At 34.7% G+C, this 9,418-nt stretch overlaps 1 protein-coding gene across 1 annotated transcript in view; it reads right to left on the bottom strand.

Annotated features, from left to right (window-relative positions):
* Positions 1–9,418, bottom strand: part of LOC122800838 (neurogenic locus Notch protein-like) — a gene marked incomplete in the record, with an annotated part of 809,298 nt that overhangs the window by 490 nt on the left and 799,390 nt on the right. Inside the window, 1 exon segment of the mRNA XM_044070145.1 lies at positions 1–931. This exon segment is cut by the window's left edge and continues 490 nt beyond it.

The raw sequence follows: 9,418 nt of genomic DNA, 5'->3' as shown, positions 1-9,418 counted from the left end.
TATAAAGACGTGAGTAAAGTTGAAACGATGATATAAGTGTTTCATACAGATCCTTATGCAGATGTTACACCAACAATTACTTTCTCTTCCTCCAGGACAATATTATATCTTGCTTGTTTTGTAAAATACAAAACAGATTTTGATTGATTTGTGCTAGACAGCATAAGCTGCTATAGTATTATTCAGTATTTTTCATAAATTGAATCAATTGTGTATTATCTAAGTTGGGTGTTTTTATAGTCTTGTAGTGGTCCACATTCTGGGGTTTTATGAGATTTTTTAAAGAAAAATTAATGAAAAAAAGGTCTGCCTATTATTTTACATATTCTTTTAAATAAACATGCTTTCTCTATTGACTTTTTCTAGTGCGATTTAAAATATACATTATGTATCTAAGTAATTTGAAAATGTTGATAGGCATATCTTCCTTAAATGTTTGAGAAAGTCATAATCATAATTTTAAAGCATATTGCATCAGTGCTGTCCTGTAAGAGAAGTGATGCCCAAACTGTACTAACTGATTAATTCAAATGAGTTTCCTTTTAACAAGGTATTTTACAGGTTACACTTTTCATTCTTTGTCATGCAGAAGAATCCCTTAAAACTTACATAATGAATTGATAAATGTTGAAAATTATTCATAACATCATAGTCATAAAACGAATCGTAGTCATCTACAGGATCAAACATCACAACTTTACATGTGCTACACATTACATAGCCTTTGATTTCAGTGTATTGCACATTACGTAGCCTTTATTTTCAGTGTATTGCACATTACATAGCCTTTGATTTCAGTGTATTGCACAATCTTCCTCTGACAGGTTTGTAGAGCTGAACAAACTGAAGCAGGTATTTCACTCCATTAATTTCTTGAATCTTGTTTTGATTAGTGTCATGGTTCAGAGGCAGTTAAGCCGTGCATTTTTTCCTAGATGTAAGCATAAAATGAAACTGTTATATCTGTCATTTTTCAAAATAATCGCATTGTTTCTGCAAAACTGAGATTATTGGTTTGAAACATTTAACTTTTATTAAACATCACAGACATATAAGCACTCATACCTTGTTATAGAAGATACTGAAATACACAAAAAAAGAAGGATACCCAGACCCTCATGCTTAGCAGATCTTTATTCTATATAATGGTTATATTATTATAATGTAAACTGTTCTCACAGAATAAAATTCAGCATGTTTATGCTTAACACATAAAATATTTATGATCAACCAACACAAACTGAATGTGCAAACCATTTAATGTCATACATGGGTGCAGAATGCCTCCAATATTATCAATACAGGGGGTGGTTTCTCCTCCAACACCTAAATAACAATCAAATAACCAATACAGGGAGGCAGTGCCTTCTCTTATACCTGCATAACATAACTAAATTACTTCTCTGATAGCTCCCTACTTTACTTCCATTTCCCAGTCTCCCCTAACTGCAAAATCGCTTTCCTTTCTCTTAGTCTTTTGCCCATATTTAAAATGTTTAACATCTTTACCTTTGGTTATCACTATTTTAATTGCACTTAGGTGTTCAGTGTCCAATGATTGTTGTTTGATATTCACTGTATGATTTTCTGATCTGACTTTATTTATTCTATATGTCGATTCTACTATTTGTTATTGCACTTCATATGATAATACTATGTAGTTTATTAGTTGAACTTTGTATGTTGGAGCTTTTCTCCCTGGGCCTCTGCTGAAAATGAGATTTGTGCCCACTCAGACTTTTCTGGTAAACAAATGCCAAATAAACATATAAAGAAAGAAATAACCAATACAGGGGGTGGAGACTCCTTCAACACCTGAATAACCACTACATACTCAATGTAGGGGCTGATGCCTCCTGCAACACCTGAATAACAACTAAATACCTAGTAGAGGGGCTGATGTCTCCTGCAACACCTAAACAACAAATAATCAGTAGAAGACGTGGTATTTCATCTTATACCTAAACAACATAACTAAATTGCCAATACAGAGGGTGGTCCCTCCTCCAACACATAAATAACAACTACATAATGAATACAGGGGATGATGCTTCCTCTAACACCTAAATAACTCCTAAATAACACCTAAATAACAAGTAAATAGCTAATCCAGCAGGTGATGCCTCCTCTAACACCTACATAATAACCAAATAACAAATACAGGGGTAGTGCCTTCTGTAACACCTAAATAATGACTAAATAACCTTTATATGAAAAATAAATCATATTTGTCACAAATTTATAAAATTACTAAGTTAGATTTCACACATTTAGATAATTGCTATTGCAAATATTCCTCAAGAAATGAATAATGAAGATTTGACTGAAAAATAAAAGAAATTAATATTAAAATCTACAGATAAAAGCACATCTTCATTATACTGGAAGATTTCCACTTGGAAATTCTTACACAGAGCTTTTGTTACTCCTAACAAAATTACTATTATGTACAAATCAAATTGAATTAAATGTTGGAGATGTGATTCTGAAATAATCGCTTGATTGGGTGCATATGGTATACGAATTTGAAATCATCTCCACTTTTTGGAAAGAAATTAATAACTTCATTCAAGCTCTATTGTCAGATAGATGTAATATTTTTCAATCCTAAGTTTTATTTAGTGCTCAGATTCCTGTGATTATTCCAAAATCCCAAGTGCCTCTTCTTTAGAATATTCTGGCTATAGCCACAAAAGTAATAACTAAACATTGAAAAAGTAAAGTTGCCCTTTCTATGCTTGAGTTTTTTAGCATGGGAAAACAGTAGTGAATTGAATTGCATACTATAAATATTACATTCATATAAATCCTGGCTTAAACTTAAAGACTTGCTTGAAAAATCTTAATTGTTGATATGTATAACTTTGATGTATTGATCAGCTGTTGACTATATAAATAGTTATTTGTTTGTTTCATAATCAGTTTGTTTTATTTATTGTTTTAAAGCCAGATTAAAAAAAAAATAAAAAAATCCATGGTAACACAATGCCATTTATTATAACAACTTTCTATATTCTTATGAGCAGTATTTAAAATCTGTCCCTATTGTTGGGCATTTGTTGCTCCATTATTTTTGGAATTATGCATACTTCTTGTGCTAAGAGGTTGAGAGGTATGACTGCCAGGTCTCCTTTAATTTATTTATGTATTTATTGTAAATTACTGAGGATTACAGCTTGTCAGTTTCAGTCACAGAGTTTTTTTTCTTGCATTGTTTAGTGTCAGTGGTACAACAATTAGCTTACTTGCCTTTGGTTTAGAAGGCTGTGTGTTCTGTTCCCACACCAGGTAGGTCGATTTACAATACTACTGTGCATCATGGAGGAGGATCGATACACTACTGAGTGAGTGTTCTCCTTTGGATAATATATCTAGTAGGTATGAGCCTGTTGTTGTTTTGCCTGCCTAGGTGTATTGCATATCACTAGGACACCATTTTTTTTTTAATTTAATATAGGCAATTTATTTTTCAAGAGCAGCAGGCACTAAATTTGTAAATGAAGTACAGAAATGCAAAGTTATTTGCCAGCAGCAACCTTGTAATTAGTTACAGTTTAATGTGGCATTATTCAGATGACTTACTTCTGCACAGATTGTGCATATTGAATGATATTGGTGCTCTATAATGACAGCAGTTTGATTGGCCTTTTATGAATGGTTGAAATGTTCTGAAATGGATAGCCTTGTCACTATTTGTTCATATGTTTTGTTTCATTGTTTATTGGAAACATGTTCTAAACTTAAAACTTAAAACACACTCTTAAAATGTGATGCTGTATTAAACAAGGAATATAAATGAATACCATCAGGAAGTGAATCAAAGAGTACATGCATTTATCCATAGTCCTAAAAAATGTGTGCAAGGGACCCATGGTTTGAAAACAGCCCTAAGGTACACTTAATCTGCCACTGGCCAGATACATCTTCTTTAAATGTGGGTTTCAATACAGTTTCAGTGAATATGACTTTATAGGCCAGAGACATTTACTGTTGCTCATGCTAAGTCTGTTTTCATTGTGAGACTGTATAGTTTTGTTTAGCAAATGTTTATCAGTGATTTCGCTATAAAATGTGAAATACAACTTTTAAACTAGATCCAAATATTTGTAATCATTGTGGAAGTAAAGATGAAAATAATATGTACACTAATAGGCTTGAACAGTATTTTATGGCAATTGGGGAGAGAGAGAGAGAGAGAGAGAGGCATAGAGTAAAGCACTGAAATGCTGCTGGGCTAGGACAGTCTTGGGGGTGGGGCTGATTCATTACCCAGCATAGGGCCTCCTTTGGCCATGATCTGGCTCTGAGTTCACGGTTTACCTCAACCATGCAGCTCCTTGGAGTATGCTGATTGGAGAGATTGAGAGGGGTTTCCTCTTACATGATTGGTAGAGGGGGTGTTGACCTCATGTAAACTTTGTTGTCATTTGCTTTCTTTCTTTCTTAGTTAAGTACAGCTTCACTTAATTGAGAACAATTTGGTGAAAAAGTAAGAAACTGTTGCAAACAAGTATACTATAATAAACCAAATATTTAATGTATAGGTATTAAATGTGATGTAGTGTCTCACTGCTACAGATTCCTTGCAATGCATATTTCTTAAATGCGTTTCCATAAAAAACTTAAGCAGAACTATAGTGCATCTATACCCATTATAACAAAACTGAAAAGAGGAAAATCTGTAAAATGAAAATAAATGCCTAATGCATTTTATTTTTTGCGAAGGGTCAAGATCCTCTATATCTTTTGCAATGGAAAATTTGACATCAGCCCTTCTATATATACTTACTCTGAGACCATATCTACTTGAAAAAAGAGAAAAATGTAGTTTTGTGATCTATTTTTTTCTCCAAGTGATAGTGGTCTTAGAGACCATGAAAACAGAAGTAGAAAACAAATCAAATGCATCCAGAGAGATGCTTGATAAAATAAACCCAAGTAAAGCATACTTGTGGAAATATATGAGCAAAAGTAAAACTGGGTAACAGAAGGGAAGTCTTAAAAAGTTAATTTTCCTGATTTCATCTTCACGCACCTGGTATACATCCTTTTCTTTTTACAATTGAACTGTAAAGGCAAAAATGTACATTGTTTGAAATTCCTAGAGCAGAAAATGTATGTTCAGTCATGGCGATGTTGTTTTGAAGCACTAGAACCAAAACCTAGAGACGTGCCATGTAAGTCAGATTGCCAGCAAAAGTCATTACACAATGTAAATGAGATAAATACAAGCAATCTTTTGTAAGGTCGGTGCGTTATATGGAGAAAAGCCAACAAGTCCTTTTTTAGACCAGGCAAAAGTGGTCTCTCCTGGTATCAAGCCAACTGATGTCACAGACCTTATGTGATAAAAGTGAAGAGTAAAATGCTTCCTTTGTTAGGCAGAATTAAGGAAAGTCAATATCTATTCTTTAGTAAAAAACTGACTTGAGAACTGTTTTTAGAGGACTGAACTGAAACTCTTCTTTCACTAGATTTATGTAGCTGACATTTACTTGCCAATGGAATTACTTAGTATTTGCATTTGGTTTGTAAGAATTTGGGTATAAGATTATTGTATAATCAGGTATTTGAAAAAATTCAGAATACCTTTCCAAATGTGGTAGTTAATGCACATTTTAAAGAAGGTCTGAGTCTCACTTTTTCTACTCAAAGAGCATAGTTAACTCTATTGGACCAACAGGCAAACATGCATTTGCTGGACATTTGTAGATTGGCTCTTGGAACAACTAGCAACCCTGCACCTGAAAACCAGAGTGAGTGAAAAGAGCTATAGACTGGTATTCATATTTATTACAAGAATACATAAAGGCTATCCTCAATGTACACACATTTCCACTACAAAGATGTTACCCAGATAGACCATTTATACTAAAGCATGATGGAGGCAAATAAACATAATCAGATACAGTCATAACAAGATGTAAATGAAAAAGGATGCAAAACACCATATGCAAATGAGACCTTATTCTGCCAATTTGCAATTCATCATCAAACATTCACAAGTTTTTGCACTGTTCATAGATTCATTATAAATGGTGGAGCCATCATTTAAATCTACTTCACAATCCATGAGGATGTTGTCACTTACTGCTAACCTTGCTATTTCACAGCATGAGCTGATTGTAATGGATGAGCCAAAACCATTTGTGTCTAGCAGTGCTCATCAGCTAAGAAGGTGCATATATAGACAAAGAATAATAGCTCACTATCATTTTGACAATCAGGAGATGTATTCAGAATAGACAGAGATATTATAATGGTCTTAGTAAGTATGTGTGCCCCCACAGGAGAACTGAGGGGATGTGTAGCCTTCCTATTTCTGTGGATACAAAGGTATGTATAGCTCTCCCTGTACTTGCTGCATGGAACTTCCAAAGACAGACTGGGGACACACTGTGTATCTTACATGTTTCTGTCTAAAGGATACTTTGGCAGGTCCTTGATGTACTCTTGGATCATGTGGATCCTTGTATTTAATTCCTCAGGTCACCCCAAGACAAAGCCTAACCTATGCATGCCTGTTATGGGGTGGCACATTTCCCTGAGGTACTCCTTGTGATAGATTGCACCCATGTTGCAATTAGGGCCCCATCTGGTCCATAGGGAGAGCAGTACTGTAATACAAAGGGCTACAGTTCCATCAATTGCCAGGTAGTATGTCCCTGGTAAAATGTATTGCTAAATATCAAACCACATTTTTCTTTGTTATGTCTCCCATCCCCCTTTATCTTTTTTTTTTCTTCAGGTGATGCTGGATATCTACGGGAGCTACGGCTTATGGCACCAGTAAGAAATCCAAGTGGAGCTGCTGAAGACGATTACAGCACTACCCCGTACTATACCTTTATTATCCTCAAATGTTCTTTAGCCTTTTGAAGAGTCATTTTTAGGTGCCTGGATGAGTTTGGTGGTGCTTTTCAGTATGACCCAGTTACTATATGCAGGATGTTTACTGTATTTTGCATTTTATACAACATGATCATGCACCAGTCTGATGATAAAGTAGCCCATGCTACCAGGTCCAATGTCCCACTATGACTAATGCTGACCTATTGGCAGCAGTACTAAGGGATCCCGTGCATCATGCCCATGCATGGCCATGCAGGTAAAGAGATAGTGTCTAGTACAGAACTATGAACCATGATATGCAGGTTAGTGTTTCCTTTCCTGTAAAACACACACACATAGTATAGCTGATGCATACAGTGGTATCTGTGGGCTGTGTTGTGTGGTGCATGGTCTGTTGTCACTGTCCATCTAACATTCCCTCCCATCTTTCAATAACAGTTTTAATTTCAGAACAGTTACTTATATTATTGTCTGTAAAAGTCATGACTTAGCGACACTGACTTATGGTCAGTAATTTCATAAGGCACCATATAAAGAATACGCAGGATTGTATTTATTTATTTGTTTATTTTTTTTGCATAATGCATTCTGATGAAGTGGTGTACCTAAGTATGTTCATACTGAGTGTTTTCAAATGGTACAATTAATAACATGTGTTTTTTTCAGTATAAGAGATCATAGCATGCATTTAAATGGAAATGTATCATTTTGTTTTTTATATTATGCAATGTTTCCTCACTTTGAACTATTACATATTTTAATTATTTATTTATTGGCATTTGTTTAACTGGGAAAGTCTGGCTGGACTCAAGTGCTCTTTGTCAGTGAAGGCCATTGGAAAAAGCTCCAAGGTCACAAATGAAATCAATATTTACAATAACAAATTTTATAATGCCGATTCAGCGAATACATAGTGTAGTAGTCAATATACTAAAATTTGTGTTGATACTCAAGAACATTAATATACAAGCCTTGTACTGAGAATTTACAGATAGAAGAATGGTGTATAACACAGATAGGAGTAATTTCAGAAATACAGTGGAGTTAGGTATTAGAGGGGATAGGGAAGTCTGGGTGTTGTTAGAAAAACAGTGATGGGATGGTACTTAACTTAGTGTTGTCTGTTAAGGTGTTGCATATCAGATTATTTACTTTTTATCATACACAATAATTTGAGGCCTCAGATAAAAACATTGATCATTTGTATCGTGCTGAGGGTGTAGTGGTAACTATTGCTGCTCACATAGTCTGTGAACTCTGTAACTGCAGCCATGGTACATTATGTATTCACTGGTGCTGTCATTTTATATTAGTGGATTTTTTATGTAAATTCCTTAGAGATTCTTTACACTACTCAGCATTGTGTTAGACCTTGCACAGTCACATTAGACATGTGTCTGAATCCCAGGAAATGTGTTAACTGTATCTTTAGCAGTGGAGCTTATCTCCTTGGGCCCCTGCTTAAAAGGGTAGGTTCATCCATTCTGGCTGCCCTGTAAAGAAATGCAAATAAACCATATATATTGTTGTTCTGTCACTTGGTTTCCATGCGTGTCTTATCTTAGATCCAGAATAAGTGATATCGGCAAGAAGGATCTTAAGTTATAATTTTTCCTTTATTCCAAATGAATAGCGGTAATTGCAGTAAACAACCTGGTTTGTAAAAGGTGCCTGGGTGACCACTGTCACCTAGGTAGAAAATATCTAAGAAGAGACTTACTCGCTAGTGTAGGGTAGGCTGGGATGGATAAGGATTCTCCTGCCTATTTGATGCCTTGTATCCTACTGATGTCTAGATTCCCCATTTTTTCCTATGTTGTTCCAGAAGGGCTGGGTTTCTAGAAAGTTGACATCATGGGCCTGTCTAGTCTTTATAAAGACTGTATCCAAAGAGTCTTTAAAAGTCATAAAAAGATTGTATAGGCCTGGTTATAGCTGGCAGAATGGATCTTTAGCCAGCTCCTGTAGTTTGCATTATGCTGGCTGTTGTGGGTGCTATCGGTGGAGTGGTTGAGTTCAAATCTGGGTATCCTTGGAGTCTTGATAAAGACCTTTCACATGAATAACAGACAAATTTCAGCCTAGGTTTGTTGGCTGGGGTCCTATTATCCAGCGAGTAAAGAAAAACACTGTTCTCAATCTTCTTTACAAAGCTTTAATGGCAAATGAGCACTGCTTAGATGAATATGCGGTTTAATAATTTATAAGGACTTTATTCAGCACATGTGTTAATTATGTGGTAATATTTTAACAAAATGAGGATGTGTTATCAAAACTGGTCTCATTTGTGAATAATGTTTGGAAGTAAGAGTCATATTATTTAAAAAATTAAAAGATAGTTTATAAATGGAAGCTTTTATATATATAATATAGCTATGGCTTAAAGAAAAGTTACAACTTTTGGGAAAAAGTATGTAGAACACTGAAAAAATGCTTATTATAAACAAATGTAGGAAAAGAATTTCAGTAAAATAAAACATGTCTTATTGGGACAGCACATGGCACATAAAGGTAAAAATTGGATCTAGCCCTTTAATAGCAAATATGATTAAAAAATAGGAAGCTA

Source organism: Protopterus annectens, chromosome 4.part1 (genome assembly GCF_019279795.1).
Source record: "Protopterus annectens isolate FY-2018-M chromosome 4.part1, PAN1.0, whole genome shotgun sequence".
Classification (NCBI taxonomy): Eukaryota; Metazoa; Chordata; order Ceratodontiformes; family Protopteridae; genus Protopterus; species Protopterus annectens.
Note: the sequence above shows the minus strand (reverse complement) of the source record. Positions and strands in the feature narration are given on the sequence as shown.